The sequence below is a fragment of the Schistocerca serialis genome, chromosome 7 (assembly GCF_023864345.2).
Source record: "Schistocerca serialis cubense isolate TAMUIC-IGC-003099 chromosome 7, iqSchSeri2.2, whole genome shotgun sequence".
Classification (NCBI taxonomy): Eukaryota; Metazoa; Arthropoda; class Insecta; order Orthoptera; family Acrididae; genus Schistocerca; species Schistocerca serialis.
This window is the reverse complement of record NC_064644.1, coordinates 348,101,598-348,127,732: the sequence shown is the minus strand read 5'-3', so window position 1 is coordinate 348,127,732 and position 26,135 is coordinate 348,101,598. Positions and strand designations below refer to the sequence as shown.

Here is a 26,135-nt window from a genome sequence, read left to right as displayed (position 1 = left end):
TTCTATTTCCCGTTTTCGACAGTAAATATTCTGTACAGTACATAACACTCTATCCAGGGAAAAAGTGTTTGTTGCTGTTGTATCGACAAAGGTTGTGTTCTCACATAATAAGACATTTGTTTCGAAGTCACACAAAGCAGGTCCTTCAAGCAGTTGAACATTTACACGTATTATTGTGGCAATATCCAATGCAGTAGAAATCTTCTCGCACTTTAATGCTCAACACAATGTAATACAGATTTACAGCTGTAACTGTTACTGATAATGTACAGTTGAATTTGGTATCTACCATGGTATCTAGATGCTGAAATATACTGAAATGGTACAATAAGCAGTGTTTCTACCGCCTGATAGCACTGTTTAGCACTGTTTAACGAAGTAGTGTTGAATATAGAATATAGTGCAACTACGCTCACGCAGTTATATATAGAGTGATGTGCATATCCATAGTAGAAATGAGAATTTGTTTCGTTTTTTCACTATTTTGTAGCAATAGCACATCAGATTATAAGCCATGATAACAGTTATCAATACTTCAGTACAGGATAGCTGCATTTAGACATAAGCTAATATGATTTTTGATAGTGAAATTAATTTCACATTGAGTTTTCTTTAACTTTAATCAATGTAAACCATACCTGATCTTTTTTCTCGTTCCTAATTTTTGGTTTGAATAACATTTCAGACACATGGGGATGGATCATACAGGAAGAGAAGAATCCAGTTTGAGATTGAAATTGAAATACTCGTGCAAGTTTCTTGGATGCAGGAGTAGTTATTATGTAAAAATAAATTCCAAGCACAAGAATAAACATTTCTATGAATTTCCAGCTGCATCAAAAAGTGAGACTTTAAAGAAGTGGAAATTGATCTGTAATATAGACGAAGGTGTCAACTGTAGTTATTATTATGTGTGTGAGGATCATTTTTATGAAGCAGATTTTGTGAACTTTACTAGTCACAGGCTAAATCCTGGTGTTATACCAATGCAATTAGTGTTGTATCATCCTCCCCCCACCCATCTGTGTTACACTGGTGGTGGTGGTGGCGGTTTCACCACATCGGGTGCAAATATAAGTGTGCATGAGACAGGTCACAATGCAAAATCTACAGTAATACAACGAAGCAGTCCCCCTTTACAGAGCACAGATGATGGTGAGTACAGCTTTTTATCCACACCTGTTTATGATGTTGAAAGTAGTGCAGGTGTAATGGGATCTGGCGTTTCTAAACGTGATTTAACTCCAAGAAAACACAAAATGTATAAATTGCATAGAATTACAGTTTCCAGAGTGTGTAAATTGAAAAAACAGCTACAGAATGAGAGGAATAAATTGAAAATTCTAAAAAAGTTGTATGATGACAGGAAATTTCAGTTAATTGAAGAAGAGTTGAATGATGTGACTAAAACTTTTATTAATAGTCAATTAAGAAATGCCAATATGCAGCCCACAGCAGTACGGTGGTCTATACAAGATAAGGCATTTGCTTTATCTATTTATAAGCGTAGTCCCCGGTTGTACAGATATTTGGCCACATACTTCTCCCTTCCATCTGTCAGGCTGCTCAAGGGAGTGATTTCCCACATGTCATTTGATACAGGACTTAATCCAGCTTTATTAAACTTTTTAGCAAGGGAAGTAAGTAATTGCATGAAAATGACAAGTGTTGTGCTCTACTTTTTGATGAAATGTCTCTGGATGATGGTATGTACTATGATGCACACAAACAGCTAATCTATGGGTATCAGGACTTGGGTCATTTAGGACGTTCACCTGTAGCTGCTAGTTAAGCATTGGTTTTTATGCTGAAAGGCATTCACAGAACTTGGAAACAAGTTCTAGCATATTACTTTACTGCAACCACTTTCCACTACACCCATTTGAAATCACTCATTGTTCACATCATAAGTGAACTACAGAATATTGGGTTCAAAGTGGTTTGTACTGTATGTGACCAGAATGCAACAAACCAAAAGGCCCTTAAGCAACTATGTGAAGCAAATTTGTTGAAGCCCAGTATATTTCATTTTGTCGTCAATAATCAATCAATTGTTACCATTATGATGTACCACATCTGCTCAAAAACACTGGAAATGCTTTGATAGATAATAAAATTCAATTTGAACCTCACAAAGCAGTAAAGTTTGAGTACATCAGTACAGTGTTCTTTTTGGATAAAAAAAACGGTTCAAAACTCTGCCCAAATTAAAAGCACAACACTTTACCTTTTCTCATTCCCATGTCAAAATGAAGGTAAAAGTTGCTGCTGCACAAATGAGCCATACTGTTGCAGGTGCAATTGAAACATATGTTTCTACTCACACATTACCATCTGAAGCTATACACACAGCTGAGTTTGTGGAAAAGGTAGATAATCTCTTTGATTCACTCAACAGTAATGAGCAATATCCCAGGGATGGAAAACAATTTAGGTGTGCTTTACCAGAAAATTCGCCACATTTAGAAATGTGGCGCAGCATATTGAGGGAAATAGGCAGCTGGCAAATAAGAAATATTTAAAAACGGGAAGAAACAAGACTGATATGTTTAGCTTCATAAAAGGTTGACAGATTACATTACAGTCTATTATTTTCTTGTGGAAGACCTTGAAAGTGGTTGGCTTTAAGTACTTAAATTTAAAGGCGTTCAATCAAGATGCTTTAGAAAATTTCTTTTGTTGTATAAGACAACATGGTATTGCTAATACTAACCCAACTTGTTTTCAGTTTGTACAATCTCTGAAGACTTGTGTTGTCAATCATATGACTTTGCCTTTCAAAGCCATGAGTGTAAGTAACTGTGAAAATGATGATTACACTCCCTTGAGCTGTTTGTGTCACTTTTTGGCAGCTAGTGGTAGGAGTGAACATTTAAGTGAATGTGAGATGAAAGACACTGATACACCTGAGCAAATTTATTCTTACTCAGATGGTATCATCGAGTTTGTAGAAGATCAACAATCCTTAGCCTATGTAGCAGGCTATGTACTAAAAGCCATAGATGTACCAGATGATTGTGAAACATGTAATACCAGTCTCTACTCCTCTGTTGTGACTGAAAATCATTTGTTTACCTCATTTAAAGAGAATAGTGAGGAGCATTCTCATTTGAAATATGCAAGTGAAAGAGTCATGATTTTCCTAAGGGCACTCCATGATCAGCTGTATGAGTATCTAAATAGTCATGGTCACGCAACAAAACTACATGATAATTAAAAAAAAAAAACATTTGTTCTGTCTCATACAACAATTTGTAATAAACATGACATTGAAGAGAGACTTCTGAAGACAAGTATTCCATTTATAATATACAAGTATGTGAAAGAAAAGAAATTTACAAACAAGAGGAAATTGTGTATGCAACAACTTAAAAAGAAGTTCAAATCATGTTAAAAGACTTTGTATTTTGTTTATTATGTGTACAATGAGAGTAAGCTCCCTATACATATACAAATGTTCTTGTATCAAAATCATGCCTTTGACTTGTTATGACAAAATCTGGTAATTCAGCAGGCACATAACTTAACACTTTCTAGATGTGATGATTGGATTCTAAAAGTATAATGAATAAAGTGCTGTCAACGGGAATTTGTGTTAATTTTCAGTAGTGTATCAAACAGTGTTTTCAAAGAGGAAGTAAATAAATAAAAATGTTAAAAATAAATGTTGTACCAGTGTCTTCTTTCATTATTTAAACGTGATGGGTGTTGCCAAAATAACAGCCAAGTTGGGGAAAAAAGAAAAAAAATTTGTGTGTTGCAGTTCATTTTCTTTGTATGTCTCATTGGCAAAAACATTTTGGCTACATTCATGGAGTGTCTACCTGCTCTGCTCCCAATTTGTTTTTCAGTTGATGTAAAGTAGCATTTTGTGTGTTTCATAAATTTATTTGAACTGTGCAGAAGTTCAATTTCAGATGACTGAATATCCATAAATAACAATCAACAGAAAAAATAATAAATCGGATTTTGTAGACTTTACAGTACATCCTTGGTTTGTAGCACAGATTTTTTTGTAAATGACCTCTTGGTTATCCATTAGCTGTATAGTTATTTATTTGTGTAACCTACTATTCCACTTTCGATCATGCGAGTGGACATAATGTGCTTTAGGATATGTGGAAACGTAAAAATCATTTATATATGCATGCAATGTCAGATGATTTTTTAGTCTGATATGTGCTAAAGCTCGTTTATTTCCACATGATAATGGCCACATGGCCAAAATCGCTATATTGAGTTTTACAAAAAAAAGGTGACATCGTAATTTACGAAAATTTTCACAATGTAAACTGCAGCTACGAGTAGTTAATGTGTGTTTTTGATTGAGATTTCTTTTATATATTACTTTGCAAGATCTCAAAAACCTTTATTACTGCACTATGCGGCCCACATTCAAAGATTAAATGAAAAATATTGTTATCTAATTCGCGTATTTAGAAATAAACATAAGAGATTTTCGCGCCATATTTTTTCGTATTGAAGTTCACAGCCAGGCCACAAGTAGCGCTGGTGTCGTTCTGTGTTTCCGTATAATAACGTGGTCTTTGCACTTCTACTATATTGGTGTTTTGTGGGTACCACCACGCTTTGTGGAGACTGAACCAGGTTGCTAGCTGTCCTGAGTGGGGGAGTCTGGAATAGAATCTGTTGATCTAGACATGTCATAATTGGCAGCTGCTAGTTGTATCAGATTTTCTTACATTCCATGAGAAGATTATTCTTTCTTCTCAGGTTAGATTGTGGAATGCAGCTCAGGGTAGGTAGGCAGAACACTGGGATGGACTTCATTGTGCAAGTAACAACCATTATTGTTTGATTTAGTTGTGTATCTACCACCTTCATGTGACTGCTGTTTATCCAGACTGCAATACACTGCCGCTAAATAGACAAGGCTGAGGGTGAATGACTATGCCACATAACTTTTCCAGAATATTGTTTCTTGACCTCAATTTACCTGCAGTCTTCTTTAAATGCTGTTTACATGAGAGTGTTCTGTAAAATGTAACTCCATAGCACTGTAGATATTTGTAATGGGCCAGGTGGCGGTCATCGAAAAATATTTCCAGTTCTCAGTTGGCTAGTATATTACTCAGATGAAAGCAAATTAATTCAGTCTCCATTTATGATTCGTCTCATTTTACACACTTAAGTCTTTTGTTAATATATCTCTGATGAACTTGGTTTGTTTGTGCTGTGTTCTATTTGTGCTGTGTTGCGTTACCCAGTTGTCAGCATAACCAAACTTCAATGACTGAGTGGCTGGGATATCTGCGACGTACAAGCTAAATAACAGTAAAGGTAGGACTGAGCCTTGATGTAGGCCACTGTTGAAGATCCTTTAGTCACTAATAACGCTGCTTATAATTACCTGAAATTGCGTGTCAGTTGGCATAAACTGCAGACAGGTCAATAAATACAGCAGAAATCTTTGGTTGCTTCTGGAAGCCATCTTCAATGTAAGTTGTCAATAAAAGTTCTTGCTCCACAGAGCTTTGGTTTGGATGGAATGGTATTTTTCACAGAAACCTTTCCAAGTAACTCAGCGTGTGTTCTGTTATGCTCTCAGAATGGTATAACTCTGAGATTTGTTGTGGGTATTACCTGGTTTTAAGATACCTATGATCTTCATCTGTTTCATTAATCGTGGAATGGACCCTTTTTTTCAGGATCTTGGGGAAAATTTGGGCTAACCATGTTTTAGCATATTTACCACAGTGCTGGAGCTTCACTTGATGTAATGTATTGTAAAGCTGTTGAAATATGTTCAGGAATGAAGAGGAGAGAATACGGGCTATGATTGGACATTCTGCCATTATAATTCCCATTTCTCATTTAAACTTGTGTGGTGTGAGGTCGGAAAATAAATGGTTTAGATGTCGAGATGATGTTTGCAGTACCTATATTCAGTTTTATGAGGATGTTGCTGCTTGTTATTCGATTTGCGCCCCGAAAAGTTGCGTAACAGGGACCGGACTTGTCTGCTTGATTGTTTGAAGTCTAGTTTTTTAACAGTGTCCAGCCATTACTGGCTGTGCATGGTGTCTAGACTATGCAGCAGTTTGTCTGCTGTTTATTGCTCTCCAGTTGAGAGGAAGTCCTCATACAGTTTATCACTGACCATACAGGAATGCATTCCTTCAAGTAATTTCTGAAAGTAAACTTTCTTGCTGTGCACCCACAAATATTCCATAGTTGTCGCTCAAGGCAGGAATCCATAAGAAGATCTTATCAAGGTTTCTAGAGAAGTCAGATGACTTTGCTTTTTGAAATTCCCAGTGGTGGCAGGGAATGTAATTTACTGATGGGATCTGCAAGCCTGCTTCCAGTATTACAAGATGGTACTGACTGTGTGGGAAGTCAGACAGGACTCACTGCATTTATTGCTATACTGTAGGTTTAGGTAAAAAAGTTGTACATTTTATATCAAGTTGTGTAAAGTGTGAACTCGGGTTGGTGGAAAACGATTTTGTATTAAGTTTATATCATGTAACTTAAGTGTTGTTTATATATGTCAAAGTATTTAAATGTGTCAAGGTGTTTAAACCAACCGTCAAAACTTTAGTGGCCTTCAGAATCCGTTTTGTATAAGTAGCGAAACCTGCTGTAACAGGGGAAAGAGGGAAGTAGCTGAAAAATCGACCTGAAAAGCGCAAAAAGGTCAATATGGTCTCTTTAAAACACTCTGACGTAAAAGTGGGCAACCAGCTGCCTCAATCCTTATTCCGCCTTCCTTACCAAAGTTTTGGTATACCAACATATTCCCGGTTTTTTGTACTGAAAGAAAATAGCAGAGAGACAGTGATGGTGGAACTTCCTCATTTCCCACTATTCTTAGCTGGTGCTGTGTTCTTAAATTCTACTTCCCCATAACTCGCTGTATCAGAAACCATATCTTTTGTACATCTATAAACGCTTTTTTACCTACGACTACCATTCTTGTTATTATGGTCAAAATAATAATAATAATAATAATAATAATAGTTACTGTTATTACTCCTATTAGCACTGTTAGTTCATAGTCAACACTATTTACTCACACTGCCACTACAGACACTTAAATCATTGTAAAACCTCAGTCTTACATAACAGTGGCGACACTCCGTCTCGTTTTTGTTACCCCAGCGAGAGCAGCGCCCGAAGCAGCCAGCAAGCGACAATTCTGAATACGACGTCGAATAGTGCGAAAAGTAACGTTTATACTGATTTATAACATACTTCTTACAATAGGGAATATTTGTAATTATTTAGTGTCCTGAGAACCCTCGGAGATACAAAATGGTACATTAAAGTGCAGTTTACTTACGATTCTCTTCTAACTTACATAAATTTACTGAGTACTGCCTTTTTCCTTTAATAACAAAAATTTGCTAAAACTTCAGAAGGCCTGTCCTTTTGCAGAAAGACGCCATTTATCTATCCAACAATGTGGAGTTTTATTTGCCTCACTGTCAGCCAAATCAGTGAATGTGGAATGTAGGAAACCTATACGGAATTTAATATCTATATTGTTTAACGTAACAAATAAGCCACCATGCCTGTAGCTTAAGGGAAACCACATAGGTTTGATAATAAGTTGTCAAAAGCAACAAAACTCTTTCCCAACACAGGAGAAACAAATCCCACACTTGTTACTAAATCTGAGCCACAAACAGCAAGAACCTTCAACACATTTGCTTTTGAAGCAAGAGTAATTATATTTACGAAAATATTCGTGTATTATGAAGTCGATTGAAATATAAAAATGGTCGAATCATAAAGACTCCATAAAAAAATTTAAATGCCAAGGAAAATACCTATGATAATAACAACAAAGAACAGCAGGAATAAACGCTTCTCGTGCATGAAATATGTGTTTGTATTTTCTTGATTTCAGCGCAGTAAGTTGCAATACACACATATCTGAAAATATTTAATCATGAATAAGTTGTAGCTTTTTCATTGAATCTGTGTGTTTGGCTATTTTTACTTGTCCTTTGAGATTATTCTTGTCTCTTGATAATATATCAACACACGGAACGGAAGATATATTAACTACTTTGTCAATCAAGTACAAAATAATTAAGAACAAACATTATGCCTACAACGCATATTACTTTCTGCGCTAGTGTCGCTCCAGCTGTCAAATAGTAACAACTTTCGCACAAGAGAATGTTGTGACTATACGCATTAGACTGTGGTAATACTATTTGTCTTATTAAAACTGCTATTTCATAGGCACCTTTGATGTATGTGAGAAACCCTGGTCCAAACAAAAAGAGAAGAGAACACGAACCTCCTTAAGTTTTTGGCCACAACGCACACCTGCTCTCCATAAGGGTTGTATAGAATTTTATATGGAGGGGGTCGTAAATAGCACCTGAAAATCGGATAGTACCGAAAGAGAAAGAGAGACGTTACCCGAAAGTGGAGAGGTATTGCGCCATAAGGAGGCTCAACAGTTTTGCTAATTACGTACTTTTCATGAACAACAGTCACAGTAGTCTTTTAGTTTCCCTTTATTAACCTAAAATTTAACCTTTTGTTGTCAAATTGCGCTATTTGTTTATTCTCTTTGCCACAAATTGTAGTGCACAGATTCCATTTTTTACCATTTCTCATCTTTGTATTGCAGAGCATTTCCCAATTAGATTGCATGGTGTCCAGTTGCCAGGTGCGTCTCAGAAATCAACAAGCAATAATTCGTTGTATCATTGTTATTTCAAGGCGTCCTACGCAGCCATGTGTATTGTGTTGATATAACTTACAGTATGTTATTCTGGTAGGTTTCATTGCCCCCCACAGGGGGGAAAATCTTTACGAATATTAATTTTTTATAATATGCTCTTGTTCAAATACAAATCATTTTACTTCGACCTATGTAGAGAAATATTGTCATCAGTATTTTCGTGGTATAACGCTCGTTCACATCGATTTTTATCTACGGCCTTCCGTATCGCTGAATATAAAGTTATATCGTCGGCATATAATGCTTCGCTCAAGGCAAGGCCATAGGGGAAATGATTCAATATATTATACACAGTGCAGGAGTCTATAAGGTATAAGAACTTCTATTTTAAGAATAACTAAACATCTTTTACCAAAATAGTAATCCGGCCAACATCTCTTTCCCTTAAATTTGAGTGATCTGATTTGAGATTGAGGCGTTGGCATTGCTCGTAAGAACTTATAAATGTCTCTTTATGTTGAGTTCACACATTCAGCTCTACAGAATCGGCCATAACACTGGACTATTTTCAAATTTATTTAATAACTTCTCAGAATGAAAATGCTTAGTGTGTAATTGAGTAGCTGGTTCGTTCGAGGTGTTGCGGGGGTTGTCATCCCAAGTATCTAACGTGATAAAACGTGTTTTATTTCGAAAAGAGAAAAGTTTCATCTCATTATAGTGATCTAGTTCCTCATCAAACTGATTTCTTCCACATTGTCTTCGGTTAACTATATCGACTACTAACAGTGTACGCACAAAAAAAATGAATCTCTGTAGCGCGGTAAATAAATCTCTGGTTGGCGGTAAACTAAGTTATTGTGGGCGGGAAAAAGTTACTGTTGTGAAGTTAAAGTTGTGTGCGTTTTGCAATGATTTATACATTGTTTTAATTGATTGTACACTCTAGATGTGACACTTCGAACCTAGTTTTATAATCTGTTTAAATACAGACATGCATGTATACGGACAAATGTTAATTTTGTGGAAAGAGTTATGACAGACTTCACGTGTCAGTCTTGTTCAGGTCAAATTGTGTAAGACCTTGTAGCAAGAGTAAACAGGTATGAGGTATTTTCATATTAAACGTACAAGCTAGGAGCAATGGAACAACTAATGTATATGGTCGTAAGAAATAGTATTAAAGAATTGGTTGTGGTAAGCAGATTGCTGCATATTGCACTATCTTTATTGCAGGCGGTCACCACAAGACACCAGTGCCATCAAACACTGTAGACTACGATGATCGTTAGTAACGAGAAGCTGAGTAGTGTGATGTATTAGGAGTATTTTCGAATCTAGAGGTAAATTTAATTGCTCATATATTGTAGTTTTGTGTTACTATCCAAACACATCTAAGATAGTTGTACAGAAAAGTAAGAGTCAGGTTTACTTTTTGGAACCATCAGTTGCTACGAAAGTTATGACGTCTGTTAGTTTCGTAGACACGACAATATTAGCAACATTGTGGCATTGTTGATCGTATTTTAATGATCAGGGAAATGAGAATAACGTCGACAACATTTTGGGAGGAAGGAAAATAGTCCGACTTAAATCGTTAGGAATAATTTTCTTATTCTACATTGTCTGATATACAAGGTGTTAGTTTTATTTACAAACTGGTGTGGTGAAATGTTTATGTTATGCAGCGCACTGTGTTTTTGTGAATATATAGAAAAAACACGCAGCTCATGAATCTGCAAAATATCTCCTCCCCCCTCCCCAATACATGTCTTGACAACCTTGTTTTGGATATGTAGCTACAGGCGTTACTGTCAGCATATACTGATTTTGCATATTATGTTATCAACTAATTTTTCAAACATTTTTTTCTGTCATGTGTGAATGTATGTCACTATCTCATATTTTAATTCTTCTTTTTACATACCACTCCTCTTTCACTGTTATGTTTTTATATTAGTGTCTGTTCTTGAATATCGAAATTCTGTGCTGTTATTCATCCTGTTGGCAAGATTCACTGTACAACTTTCTTCAGTAATGATGCTTTAATTTTCTGTGTACTGTACTTGAATAAGATTAGGGCCTAACATGGTAGCTACAGATATTTGTTTACAGGGCAGCTCCTATAGCAGCAGTCATTCTGAGAAGTAGTTACTCCTGTTATTTTGACAAATTAGTTGCTCTGCTATCTCTGATGCTACTAGTGGGGGGTGTAAGTACCACCTTTGGATGCGAATGACAATTGCTGTGTTAATGTAACTTCCATGATTTATTTGCTTTGTGTAATTTGTGTATCTACGATATATACTATCTGTTCTCAGCAGTATGTAACAAGTTTTGGCTGCAGCAACAGACACTGCTTGTTTACTAGTGAGCCAGTGACTGTTAATAGCTTTGTTATTTTCAATCATGTCTAAAGAACTCTTATATTTTATGTGATAATGGTTATTTTGGATGGGTCAATGGAAGCGGCTGATCCCACCTGTTGGCTTTGACCCGTGACATAATCCTATTGTGATGTGTGACGTCACGACGGTGTGGCGTTTAGCTTGTGAGTGTGGCAGATCTATAATTATTGTTTTGATGCGGTCGGTGGTGCTCTCTCTTGGGGTTTTTATGGGTTGCGTGTTATGTGGTGTATGGGGGTTTAGTTGCATGTTAGTCCTTGACGCGTTCGGTATTTGTGTTGACTATGCGTTTGCAGGAATAGTTTCCAGTGAGTTAATGATTTAGTTTTTCTTGTGTCCAAGTTATTGTAGTGTTGTTTGCTGTTTGTCTTGTGTGATTTGTTTATGCATTTTAGGTGTGGATATGACTGACAAGTGTTTGTGTGCGTAGATGGGGAACAGTGCTTTGTCCCTCATCAAGTTTCTCCAGCTTTTTGGGCTGTTGGCCAAAGGGGTGAAGTGCTCTGTCTGTCCGGAGGAAATGTGATTGACGAAAGTTCCGGCATCTCGGACTAGGGACGACTACATGTAGGGGTGCCGTAGGAATAACCTATGGCACTATAAGGCGAGCTTCCTGGTTCGAGAAGTCTTAAGTTGAGCATTCGAGAAAATGTGTTAATGACTTATCATTTTTGTTATCCTCCCACAGTTTCTGTGTGAATGGGATTGGTGTGAGTGAGAGGACTGTGCTTGAATGGTTTTCATTTTGTCGGGAAGTGTGTTCGGAGTATATTAAGTACAGGGGTAAGTTGGGTGGGCCTGGGGTGGTGGTGGAGGTTGACGAGTCACAGTTTGGGAGGAAGTAGTATGGGAGGGGTAAGTCTGTGGTTGGTGTATGGGTGTGGGGGGGGCTGTTGTATCGGAGCGGGGGGGGGGGGTTCAGAATGTTATTTAGGGTTTTGGAGGGGCAGACAAAAAGGGAATTAGTGGGACTAATTGAGGATTTCATAGAAGAGGGGAGTACCATAATTGGAGACACATTTTCGTCTTATAGGGGGTTGTGTGAGCGGGGATACAATCATTTAGCAGTTAATCATAATGTTGAGTTTAAAAATTGTGAGACCTGGGCCTGTACGAATACAATAGAGGGGTTTTTGGAGGCCGTTAAGTCAGTTATTGGGAGCGGGAAGAGGCACTCTTCTAACCTTCAGTCTCATTTAGACGAGTTCTGTTTGCGGAAGAGCGTCTCTGAGGGCTATTGTATTTTTAGGGTTTTTTAAAGGGCAGTTAGTAGTATTTGTAGGCCGAAGGTGTCGGGGGGGGGGGGGGGGTTAGTTGCTGGCAAGGTATTTTGGAGGTAGGTAGGTGGGTGGGGGGTGGGTGTTGTTTTGTGATTTTGTTGTGGTGGATCTCTTTTGTTGCAGTTGTTGTTGAGTTGTAGTGTGTGATTGAGATTTTTTTGGTTTTTATTTGTTTCCTGTTGACATATATAGGTCAAGGGAAATGTTTGACTCCAATTTGGTTTTTCTAGGGTTTTTTTTTTAAGCAATAATTGTGGCATTGGTGATTGTTTCGGAGTTTTATAATGTGATATCAATAGTTACTGTTGGGCTATATAGGTCAAGCGAAGTGACTGATTCCAGAGGATATGCTGTGAAGTGGAATTTGGGAAGGTTGTGGGGTCATTTTATTTTGTCGTTTAGTGTCTTTTGGTACAGTGGCATTTGTTTATATTCAGTTTGTCCCCACCCAAAAACCCCCATTAGTTTCATTATATTTTTGGAGGAAGATGTGTGTGATGGTTTTTTGACCTATTTTCGTGTTTGTTGTCATGTTTACGTAATGACATCATAAGCGCAATATGGGAGTTGTTGTGAATGGTGGTTTCTGCCATATTGTTGACGTCATGGGTCAAAGCAGACGGGTGGAATCGGCCGCTTGCAGTGGACACTTGCAGTGCCTCGATTATTGAATATTCTATTGAGATAGTGAAAAATGATGTGGGCCAGTTTTTTTTTTAAACAGTTGCGTGAAAGAAATTCTATTTCTTTACCAGTTTCAGGCGCCTAGTGCCCTTCTTCAGAAAATCAGAATCAACACATTATTGTCAAATGTCACATGAACGACAGTACATGTACAGATATGGTATTATTTTTTACACTAATCTTCTGAAGGACACTAGGTGCATGAAATTGTTAAAGAAATAAAATTTATTTGTTGCAAGTGATTGCAAATTTTTGACAAATATTTTTACAATTCTTGAACGAAGGTAGGTAAAGTGCTGCTTTTTGATGGTAATTTTGTGTTTACTGCTTTTGTGTTGTATGACTTGAATGTAAGACTAATGATTTAATCACCCATCACATTGACGTACATCCTATCAAGGAGAACCTTCAGGCATGTGGAAAGAATCAGTATACATTAACAAAATACAAGTAAATCACAGTAAATATAAGCTCTTGCTGTGTGTTGCTTCTTGATATTTATTCTTATCGCAGGTAAATGTAATCAGTTACAATTAAAGAGAGTTGCTTCTTTGAAAAAGCCTCAGCCATCTCAAGTTGCCAAATGTCCTATTGGTAGCTAAAATTTACTTGATGATAGGTATTTTTCAGAGGAAATAATTACTTACATCTGTAAAAACACAGCCCAGTTTGCAGTATGTTGTTTTCAATTTATTCATTGGAACCACGAAATCATTTTAGTACAATTTTTATGTGTGATAAATAAACAGTATTTGATAAATCAGGATTAAGTTCCTACTTATGAGTTCCAGAAGTTCAGAGACAACACTAAGCAAGAACAGTTTACTTTACCTTATATATTTCATTTCTACATGAATTTGAAGTCAGAAGACATACAATAAAAAGGATGATTCAAAAAAAGTTTACTAAATGGCATTGCACATCAGGCATACAATAAGGATCAGTAATCACATACAAACTGGGTATTGCAAACGCCATGGGATGCCGCTACAATTAAGAGAGGGTGTTGCAAAGCAAACACACATGGATACCGTCGCCATTCATGGCTTGGAAACGTTGGAAGTAACATGGCTAGCTACACATGCTGCAAAATGGCGGAGAAGCATTCGATGTATGGCGCAACCCACTGCAGTGGATGAGAAGCCATGTGATTGTATCATGCAAAATTGTCGATAGAAATATTTCATGCCATTCATTATTTGGCACCCTGCATTATCAATTGTGCAAAACTGGCTCTTCCACGTGCACAACCCAGATTCTGGTCACCAGTGAACAACACAGCCAGTTGTGTGGAAGAAAGCATTCTCGAAAGGGTGCTGCATATGCCATCAACAAGTACATGAAGTGTATCCCATGCCACTTATGTCCCCCAACCCTTTGTCAGGCGCATTGTACACAACAAAGGACTGCATCCATTTTATTTCCAGTGCATCCAGGCATTACAACTGAAAGACTAAAAGTGCTGTAGGGTTTGTGTGGTGGTTTGTGCAGGAATTTCTTCCAGACAGAAGTTTCACAGTCAGTATACTTCTCACCAATGAGGCTGCATTCTCACTCAAGGGTGTGATGACCAATCACAACCTGCTATGGGGGTGGATGTTAATTCATGTGCTACATGTTCTCATTTCTCAAAATGCTAATTTACCCTTAAATTTTGGGCTGGCATCTTCGGAGACTGTGTAATTGGGTCGTACATTCTCCTGAACTGACTCAATGGTCCCACATATCTTGTATTCCTGTGATACTTTCTGTCGAACATACTGAATGATGTTCCCATGCCTATTTGTCACTGCATTCGATTTCAGCACCCCCCACCCCCCTCCCCCCATGCATTGCAGCAGGCAAATGTAGGCACATCTGCAGGCAACCTATCCTGGCCACTTGCTTGATCACAGTGGATCAATCACACGGCCACCTTCATGGTTTGTCCTGTGCGTGTGGGGGGGGGGGGGGGGGGGAATCTGAAGGGCCTTATGTATGAAACACTTGTTACATCACCAGAGGACCTTGTGGGCAGGATTGTTGCAGCAGTGGTATGTCTTCGAGATGCACCAGGTATCTTTCAGAGGGTGTGCTGTCCCATGGAGCGTCAATGTCAGGCGTGTTTCGATGCATTTAGACAAAACTTCAAGCATTGCCTGTAGTGAACATCCATTTGTAACATGTAACTGAATAACTGCAGTGCCATTTAGTAGTGCAGATGGCCTCTGCAACCTCCCATTTTCTATGTGCTTACTGATTCTTGTTATATGCCTGATGTGCCATGTCAGTTTGCAAACATTTTTTTTGAATCGCTCTGTATAACAGCTCCTGTATGGTGTCTTCTTTTCCATGAGTTTGTATGTACGTATACATAGGTTAAGTTGCCTCATTTCATATGCATGTAGTTCATAGTTACGTTCAAACATATGATCTTTTTTTAAGATGCCCTTTTTTAAAAATAAGTATTTCATATATGATACAAACAAGACAGGCAGTATTTGTAGACTTTGGGTATACAGGAATCCCTTTATTAACCTTTCTTTATCACTGTGATGGTAGCTTTTTCCTGACTCGTTTCAGTTACACTTGTGCTTATGTTGAGTGACTGGAGTAAATATTGTCTTTGAATTTATTAGATTTTAAGAAATCAGTATTCAAGTCACCACATATAATTACATTTTCCTTTTGAGTGTTTATTTCTTCCAGAAGTTCCTCTGTTTGATTATACAACATGGTCTTCTCTCCATCTGGTGACCTGTACAAGCAAATAATAATTTTATTTTGCTTTCGTAATTAAGCTATAATGTGTTCTATATCATTTTCATTGGATTTAAAATTTTCTTTAACATATACACAGATACCCCATGACTTGATGATTTTCAACAAAACTTGCTTGCAAGTTCGAACAGTGAGATATGTCAGCCTTAGCATACCTTGTTTAAGCAAGTGTATGCAAATGTATAGGATAAAAATGTCATTCATATAATTTTTAACATTATTTCTTCTTTACGTAGTTTGTTGGGCAGCAATGGAACATTCCAATGGAGCTTTCTAAAAGTGGGTACAGAGAATATACCATGATTTGCGTGACCACGTCTCTTTTTGCACCAGTTTGTGTACTGAACAAACAAAATAATCAGTGTGGGAACAAAAGTATTGCTGACTAGTGAGAGTGATGAAGCACATGCTCTGATACTGTGTGAGTGAGCAGTTTGGTCTTTTTTTGTAGCCTTTAGTCATGTAGCTATATGACTTGGGTTGTCCTCAGGAAAGAGGTTTTTCTGCATATGTACGACATGCTTGATTAAGCGATACTATCAAATACTGGATTTTCATACCCTGATTCCTCCCGCCTTCCCTGCTTTACGGACTTCTTGGTGTTTGATTTTTGGCTGGTTGGTTCACTGGATGTGGGATTCTGCTATGCTACTGTGAGATGTTTCTAATTTTCACTTTCTTACTGTCCTTTATCACCCATCTATCAGTTAATGACTACTAACAAAAGTTTTCAACCCTTGTATGTAAATGTAAATAATGAGGTAATTTGTAGAAAGAGTTCCTTATGAGGTATCTTTTTCAATTTTCGTTTGAACTGTTTGGGATTACCATTTTCTTGCTGTGTTACTGTGATGTGTGTTTGAATAACTGTGCTCAAGAACATGTAACTCCACTGTGGACTGTAAACAAATAAGCAGTCAACATGAAAATTATTCTTTCCATGTACTGTGGTAATGAGGATCACAATTCAGCTGAAATGTTTCTCTTTGATTAGCAACAAAACCCATTAAGTAGTAAATGTGCTGGGACAAGAATTTGAAAATCATTAAAAATGTTTCTGCGAGATGGGTCTCCCTACTTCACAGTATACTTACTGCTTGCTTCTGTTGAATACAGGAGAAACTGGTACCTTTAGGTTAGGACAATGAGAAATGCCTCTAAGGGCAAAACATGGTGAACTGAGTTCTGTGATTAGATTGTGTGTTGACTTCATTTTAACTTGCTGTCTCAGTTAATCTCTCTGTCTGGTGCTGGGAAATCTTTTTTGCTTGTTTGAAGTTCCATAATATGTATCTTTGTGAGATGAAGAATTAAATTGTCAGCTGTGAATCAGTTGCTGCCTCGTCCAGCTATTGAGGTCTCTCTTGAAGTTAATATAGAACCCTTGATTATTATGCTTATGTCATCAACAGACAGTCACAATTTTGAACTGTCATTTGAAGTAATTGAAATACAATTTAAGTAAGTTAAGAAAAAGAGGGCACTCAGTTTGGGCTTGTTCCCCCATTCTGGGGTTAGTCATTGTTGTGACTCAATCTAAGACACTCTGCTTTGTGTTGTAAGGTGAGACTCTGAACACACAAGTACGTTCTCTACAATGCTATTAACATTTCATTTTGCCATCAGTGCAATGAAAGGCTGTAGAAAGATTGCAAAATATAAATCAGTTGGATAACTTATTTTATCTGGAAACTTACTGTGTATTTAAAAAACTTTTCTTTTTATTTGCTTTATTTTCTTCCCCAAACTAGTTTCACCGACAATATCACCATCAGCATTTTTTCCCTGAAACGTGCAAAAATAGTGTCATTACAAACATTATAAAACATCATTAACGTATGTACTGTGTGGTTCCAAATATTGTATTCTCTGAATAGTTTAATAATATCTTACTTTGTCACTCTGAGGCTTTTAGGTTTGTTGCTGTTATTTTCCAGCATTTGTTTTGTTTTGGTTGTTGTTTGTTCAGAATACATTGTCATCTGCAACTGTATGAGTGGTTGTTATTATCAAACACGAAAAAGTGAACTTTTTTATGTCAGTGTTACACTAATGGGAATTGCAGTAGTGTTAAGAATACAGTTTTGGTGTGCAGTAGGTTGTTTCATAATTTATCATGTAGTCATATTTGTTGGTCGGCTTGCAGTTGCTTTTAAATATAGAAAATGCATGTTTTAGAGTAAAGATGCAAAGAAACCGACTGATGACAGCAATATTGTCACTGAAACTAGTTTGAGAAATAAAATGAAATAAATAAAAACAAAAGTGTTTTGTATCAAAGTGGACCCAAATCGCATATAGTTCGGATAATTTAGCTTTGCTAACACTTTATTCATTGGGTCTTTCATTGCTTTCTTTGTTGAGAACTCTGTATGAAAGCTATGCCGAGAGGCAGTTGACAAGTTCTGTTCAGTTAAATGATTCAGTATTCCTTCATAGACCGTTTTCTCAACCATTTTTGAAAACAGGAGTGAATAGGTCTGCAATAAGGGGTTCTTTGCTTATCTTTAGTTATGTAAATGAATGTTACTTCACGTTATTTATGTCTATCAAAAATATGCAGTGAGTCGTTGATTTATTACAAATTTAGCTAAAGGGTAATACTTTTCATGTTGGCACAATTTTAATGTTCTGTTGAGACACCATCATAAGTAAAGTTGTGACTTTTTACCAACCAGGTGAATGTATTAATCCCCTTAGGAGTTGCATTGAAAAAACTGATGTCTATTCATGTGTACTATATTCCTAGGTTTTTCTAGAACTTGGACTATCTTCTCAGAGGTAATCAAACCTGCTGACTTTTACAGTTTATTCATAAAATTTATGGAAATTGCAGCATTGTACGGGTGGACAGTGTCATTTTATAACTTCAAAGACAAAAATTTGATATGTTAACATTGGATGACCATCCCACTTCTGTACAATCGATTGTTTGTGTTGATCGAAAGAAGTCTATGGTAGTCGATAATTCATTCTTTGATGTGATTGTGTTATCATTGGAATTGAATTTAGAACTGGTGTAACAGTTCTTCCGTAAGAATCTAACATGTTGACAGCCTCTGCTGCACAAATTCTTTGTTCTGCTCCATTCCCTTGTTGTGGTTTAACCTATATTCTTTGACCAACTGTGTGTGTGTTTCCTATTTGATGGCAAGCTACATGTGCCAGGAATCTGGCATTGTTGTCGCTATTTGTTTCTTACTTTTACAGCATGAGAGGTCTCTCAGATATTTCCTCCAAAAGGCTTAGACCCACAGAAATATCAGTCCTTTCCAAAGGAATCACCTTTTGCCCCACTCCCAAATTCAGCCATGCAGGACTACTTAAAGACCTTCTCTCCTTCTCCCAGTCCCTACAGTGGAAACACTTTTTCGCCACCAACCTGACCAATCAGACTCAACCAAAGACCAATATTGAACCTTGCCTAACTCAGTTCACTCCTCCATCCAACCGTGATCCATCCCCTGTAACTTTCCCAGAATTTTTTAACCTTGAACCTTGGCTCACCGTCATTCCCCAAATCCCTCAACATGCAAACTAACCTTACAACCGCAGAAAGAACCGCAGTCCATCATCTAAAAACTGATCCCGACCTTATAATCCTACCTGCAGACAAAGTCTCTACCACCTTTGTTGTGAACCGCAAGGATTACATGGCAGAAAGACTCCAGCTGTCAGATACTTCCACCTACAAACCATGCCACAGTGATCCTATTCCAGTAATACGGCAGGATCTCCAGTCACTACTCAAATCCTTAGGCCCATCCCAGAACCTCTCTCCAGAGTATGTCTCTCTACTTACCCCTACCACTCCCTGCACTCCCACCTTCTACATGCTTCCTACAGTCTATAAATCCAACCACCCAGGACACCCCATTGTGGCCGGTTACTGTGCCCGCACTGAGAGAATCTCCGCTCTCGTAGACCAACAACTTCAACCTATTACCCGGAACCTATCCTCCTATATAAAAGATACCAACCATTTCTTCAACCGACTCTCCACAGTTCCTGTCCCTGTACACTAACATACCTAATGCCCATGGCCTTATTGCTATCGAACACTACCTTTCTAGACACCCTATGGATTCCAAACCAACAACCTCCTTCCTAGTCTCCATGACCAACTGTATCCTCACCCACAATTACTTCTCCTTTGAAGGCATTACCTATAACAAATTCGCGGTATGGCTATGAGCACTCGCATGGCACCATCCTATGCTGACCTAGTCGTGGGCCATCTAGAGGAATCCTTCCTAAAAACCCAGAATCCTAAACCCCTCACCTGAGTCAGATTCATTGATGACATCTTTGCTATCTGGATTGAAGGTGAGGACACCTTATTCACATTCCTCCAGAACCTCTACAACTTCTCCCCCATTTGCTTCACCTGGTCCTACTCAACCCAACAAACCACCTTCCTAGATGTTGACCTCCAACTCAAAGATGGCTTCATCAGTACCTCCATCCATATCAAACCTACTAATCACCAGCAATACCTCCACTTCAACAGCTGCCACCCATTCCATACTGAGAAGTCCCTTCCATACAGGCTAGTGAGCTGTGGTCATTGCATCTGCAGTAATGAGCAGTCCCTCTCAAAATATACCGAGGGTCTCACTGAAGCCTTCACTGACTGTAGTTATCCTCCCATCCTTGTACAAAAACAAATCTCCCATGCCTTATCTTTCCAGTCCCCCACCACATCCCAAAGTCCCACAGTCCGGCCACAGAGGAACATTCCCCTCGTAACTCTGTACCATCCGGGACTGGAGCAACTGAATTACATTCTCTGCCAGGGTTTCGATTACCTCTCATTGTGCCCTGAAATGAGAAATGTCCTGCCCACTATCCTTCCCACCCCTCCTACTGTGGTATTCTGCCGTCCACCAAACCTACACAATATACTCGTCCATCCTTACACAACTCCTGCTCCCAATCGCTTACCTCAAGGCTCATACCCCTGTAATAGACTTAGATGCAAGACCTGTCTCATACATCCTCCTACCATCACCCGCTCCAGTCCAGTCACTAACATCGCCTATCCTGTCAAAGGCAGAGCTACCTGTGAAACCAGTCATGTGATTTACAAGCTAAGCTGCAACCACTGTACTGCATTCTATGTAGGCATGACAACTGACAAGTTGTCTGTCTGCATGAACGGCCACCGACAAAACTATGGCCAAAAAACAAGTGGACCGCCCTGTTGCTGAACACACTGCCAAACATGATATCCCTCATCTCAATGATTGCTCCACAGCCTGTGCCATATGGATCCTTCCCACGAACACCAGCTTTTCTGAATTACGCAGGTGGGAACTTTCCCTGCAATATGTCCTACATTCCCGTAACCGTCCTGGCCTGGACTCAACCTTCATTAGTCACTGTCCTCACCCATCCAGCCCCCTCCCTGTTCCCATTCCAACACTACACAGCCATCATTTCACTGTCACACCCAGTCTTTTTATTTCTCTCCTTTCCGCTACTTACCCCCTCCCACCTTTACATATGTTTTCTTGTGTCTGTATATGTGCAGGTGTGTGTGTGTGTGTGTGTGTGTGTGTGTGTGTGTGTGTGTGTACACACCTGTCCCTTTTTCCCCCCTGAGGTAAGTCTTTCCGCTCTCGGGATTGGAATGACTGCTTACCATCTCCGTTAAAACCCACATCCTTTCGTCTTTCCCTTTCCTTCCCTTTTTCCTGATAAAGCAACCGTGGGTTGCGAAAGCTTGAAATTTGTGTGTGTGTTTGTGTTTGTTATTGTTTCTATCAATGTACCAACACTTTCGTTTGGTAAGTTACAGAATCTTTGTTTTTAGATACATTTTTCCCACGTGGAATGTTTCTCTCTCTCTCTCTCTCTCTCTCTCTCTCTCTCTCTCTCTCTCTCTCTCTCTATATATATATATATATATATATATATATATATATAAACAAAGATGATGTGACTTACCAAATGAAAGTGCTGGCAGGTAGGCAGACACACAAACAAACACAAACATACACGCAAAATTCAAGCTTTCGCAACAAACTGTTGCCTCATCAGGAAAGGGGGAAGGAGAGGGAAAGACGAAAGGATGTGGGTTTTAAGGGACAGGGTAAGGAGTCATTCCAATCCCGGGAGCGGAAAGACTTACCTTAGGGGGGAAAAAGGAAAAAAGGACGGGTATACACTCGCACACACACACATATCCATCCACACATATACAGACTTGTGTCTGTATATGTGTGGATGGATATGTGTGTGTGTGTGTGTGTGTGTGTGTGCGAGTGTATACCCGTCCTTTTTTCCCCCCTAAGGTAAGTCTTTCCGCTCCCGGGATTGGAATGACTCCTTACCCTGTCCCTTAAAACCCACATCCTTTCGTCTTTCCCTCTCCTTCCCTCTTTCCTGATGAGGCAACAGTTTGTTGCGAAAGCTTGAATTTTGCGTGTATGTTTGTGTTTGTTTGTGTGTCTGTCGACCTGCCAGCACTTTCATTTGGTAAGTCACATCGTCTTTGTTTTTAGATATATATTTCCTACATGGGATGTTTCCCTCTATTATAACTATATATATAGCCAGCATTTTTCCAATTCCTTCAGTTTTAAACTGCAGATCACAGCCATCAAATTATGGCCAGTCAACACCTGTTTCTGGAAATGTTTTATAGTTTAAAATATGGCTTTGAAATCTATCCTACCATTATTTAAACTATCTGAAAACCTCTGACATCTCGAGGTCTCATTTATTTATACAGCTTTCATTCATGATACTTTAACAAATTGTTGTTGTACCAAACTGCTTCCCTTTTGCATCCCTTTCCCTATTCCGTGTTATATTACCATTTTTGCTTCTCTTCCTTCTCCTGCTGCAGTGGAGCTTCACACTCTCAGGAAAAATAGTGGCTATGGTTTTTCCATTGCTTTCAGCTACAACACTGCAAGCCCATGTTGGCTAGTTTTACACTGGCAGGTCAGTTAAACATACAAGTTGTTTTCCCTGCAACTACTGAGAAGGCTGCTGCCGCTCTTCAAGAGCCACAGGTTAGCCTGGTTTCTGGATAGATTCTTCTCTGTTGTGGTTGCAAGTGGGCAGCCCGAGCTTTGTAAGAGCCATGGTTTGTGGGGGTGCACAAGCACATTGTGTCTCAAAAGAAAGTTTATATTTGAAGAGCTCTCTGTGCATGTACCAGGAAATCAGAGGGGGGGGGGGGGTTGGTTGTGTTCATCGCTTGCTTGGCCTATAGGAATTCAGTCGACATAGAGCAGACTACTGTGCATTCTGCGTGTGAAAATTTTACAAAAATGTTGATGCAGCAACTGTGGCATAGAGGAAATTTTGCAGTGATTGTGGATTGCACAATATAAATCGTGCTCCATGGTTCCCCTTATCTGGAAATGGATCAGAACATTCAAGGAGACTGTTTCAACACTGGCCAAACTGAAATGTGGATGACCAAGGTCATAAAGAACTGACGAATCTGTGGAGAGTGTAAATTGGTCTGTTCTTGGTGATTCTGACTCTTCATTCTAAGAGTTCATGTTCTTTAAACATGCATAGATCATCACTTCTGCAAAAAGACCTCAAAACTGGACGCTTACAAAATCCAATTTGTGCAAAAATTAAAGCTTCATAATGCCAGACATAGGGCACAGTTTGTTAATTAAGTGACTGAGTGCCCTTCATCTGTTTTCTGATGAGGCTAATTTTCACATGAACAGTCATTTCTGTATGCAAAATAGCCACTACTGCAGTGAGTGAATCCTAAACAGAAGCTGAGAAACCCCTTTATTTGCCAAAAGCTACTGTATGCGTTGCGACATTGGCTCAAGGAATTATTGGCCCATTTGTTTTCAAGACAAGATCAGTCGTGCATTTACAGTGAATTAGGAATGTTATGTGGCGATGTTGGGCAATTTTTTGCTGCCTGAATTGCAAAACTTTCCTTATTACAACCAAAGAACATAGCTTCAGTAAGATAGAGCCACAGCACACACATCCACAGATCTAAAGTGTATGTCAATAATCAAACTTCATAGAGCAATTGAGAGAAATTATCCGTAGTGAAGTGGCAACCATCCAGTGTTTACACGTCGATTTGTCATGCAAAATTTTGTTCATTCTTTAAATGAATCTTTATTTGTAAGAAGTAAATTCTTTAACTGTATATTTCCTGACACATCAAGGATAAACTTCCTTTTGAGACACCTTTTATAAATATGAAAGCCATTGACTACAGCACTTGGCTACATGAAAATCAACATGGTGCTTGCTTGGTTTAATTATAGCATTCAGTCACAGCATTGCACAGAGCACATGACATTACACAAATGTGTTTCTGGTAGTACTACAGGGCACTGTGTATATTTCTTTCAATAAGGAAAATACTTATAGAATAAAAACATTCAGGAATAAAGGAGACTTGTTACTTGGTGAACAAAGTCATCGACAGGTGCACACACGAAAGAGAATGAAGACTTGTCTCCTTTATGTTTGTGTAACCCTAAAACTAACTTAAGTTGAAAAGAGACTGGAGAAAGAAACCAGTGTTTCTGCAGGTAGCAGTCATAGTTTTAAGTATTCCATCTATCATGTGACAACAGTGGAGCTCACATGCCATCATATATCCTGTTGGAAGCAAACCTAGCTAGCACCATTTTCATGATTGCAAAAATATATTGCCATGTTTGATGGTTTTCACTTTTATGCTTCTGTACCGTGAAAATACTCAGATTAATTGATGCTGTATGTGGAACATCTCTTCAAACCGACTTACCTTCATACAGTTTGTCGTGTAAAAGTATTGGGGAATGTAATATTAAGTATTAAAACTGTAACGAGGTTTTCTTGTCTGATGATGTATCTAGGTCATCGGTTCTTTTAACATGAGAATTAAATGGTCAGTTGAGTGTTAAATGTGAACTTAACCCCAGAGGAAAAAAATTAGAGATCTAGTTTCAATATTAAATAATTATTGGTGGAAAATATTAGAAACTAGCCCTAGCCCTCACATTTATAGCATTTTTACATGAGAAAAAGGCAAATGTGAAGTTCGCTTCTCTTCATAGAAACTTAAATGGAATGGAGTCTTATCTAAACTGTGGGTTGTATGTGTTGTGAGGCTTACCTGGTGCTTCCAAGGTTCTTGGGTGTACTGCCAGATCCAGCTCCCAAAAGTCCACAATATTTTGGACAACTATTTAATCATCTTCAGGTTGTGCTGATGAAATGAAGTGTCTCCTGCAGGCTCGTGGCATTTATACCTGCCAGTCCAGACTTTAGGCCACATCAGCCCAGCACCCTGCTTTGTTGTTGGGTGCAAGCGGCTGTGACACAGTGGTGGGGAGAGTCTCAGTTGCTTTTGCCCACCATCCCTGTTGCAACTCAAGTTTTTCTTTGATGGAGCTTAGTGTTGGCTCCCATAACCTTTCTCAGTTGGAAGCCAGTGTCCATGTTGATGAAATATCGTCAGTCACACAAATTTCAATTGCTTCCTTGAAAATGCTGTCAAAAAATTTATCAGCAGTAGCCAGGACTGTGTGCAGATAATTCATTTTATGTCCATTTTCAGTGCTGTGTTCTGCTATTGCAGACTAGTTGGACTGCAGTAAGCAGGTGTGCTGCTCATGTTTTACATGTTGATCTTCGGTTGTGTGGATTGTTTGTCCAATACAAGATTTTCTGCCTTCACACAGAACTTCCTACACCCCTGCTCATACGCAATAGTGGAGTCTTTGTTGCTGCTTCACTATGGTATTGTAGGCTATCATAGGTTGGCAAGTGGATGCTGAAGCAATCAGTAAACATGTAACAGTATGCTTACTGGTATATTCCAAAATGCTGTGCATCGAAATGGGATTTTTCTGGGGATCATACCTTGCCTTCTGTTGGTGACAGAAAATTGGGGCCAAGTGATTTGGATAGCACTTTGGCCAAGGACCATTAGTATTCCTAACTGACACCGTCTTAGTGCCAATATCCTACAGTACAGGTTCAAACTATGAATATTACACACTGCCTCCAGCTTAAGCAAATGGGATGGTTCGTTTTGCATTTCATGTGGTCTATGGTGAGTCTAATGGAGGCACCATTAGTTCATTGGCCACTCCTTAGAAAACCCAAAAAAAAGTGTTTTTTCTATTTTATTTTTTTGCCAAAACTGAGCTATCAATTCCAAGATGTCTCTGTACAGTAAATGGCTGAAACTTTGTGATATATTCCTAATATCCTGATATTGAACATCCTTGAAAATTTTCTTGATATCTCTGTCTTGTTTCAGAGATACAGAGATTCAACTTTATCCTACATGTACACGTAAAATACACATGTAAAAAACCCCTTGCAGGCCTGGGGGTT

The 26,135-nt window shown here is 38.5% G+C and overlaps 1 protein-coding gene across 2 annotated transcripts in view; it reads left to right on the top strand.

The window, feature by feature from the left end:
- The first annotated feature begins 9,517 nt into the window (after positions 1–9,517).
- Positions 9,518–26,135, top strand: part of LOC126412510 (uncharacterized) — a 39,062-nt gene continuing 22,444 nt past the window's right edge. Inside the window, exons 1-3 of one of the 2 annotated variants that reach the window (XM_050082137.1) lie at positions 9,518–9,771; positions 9,905–10,011; positions 16,037–16,221. The gene's annotated coding sequence lies outside the window, so the exon portion shown is untranslated. The remainder of the gene's footprint in view (positions 9,772–9,904; positions 10,012–16,036; positions 16,222–26,135) is intronic. The other variant, XM_050082136.1, reaches the window with a different exon arrangement.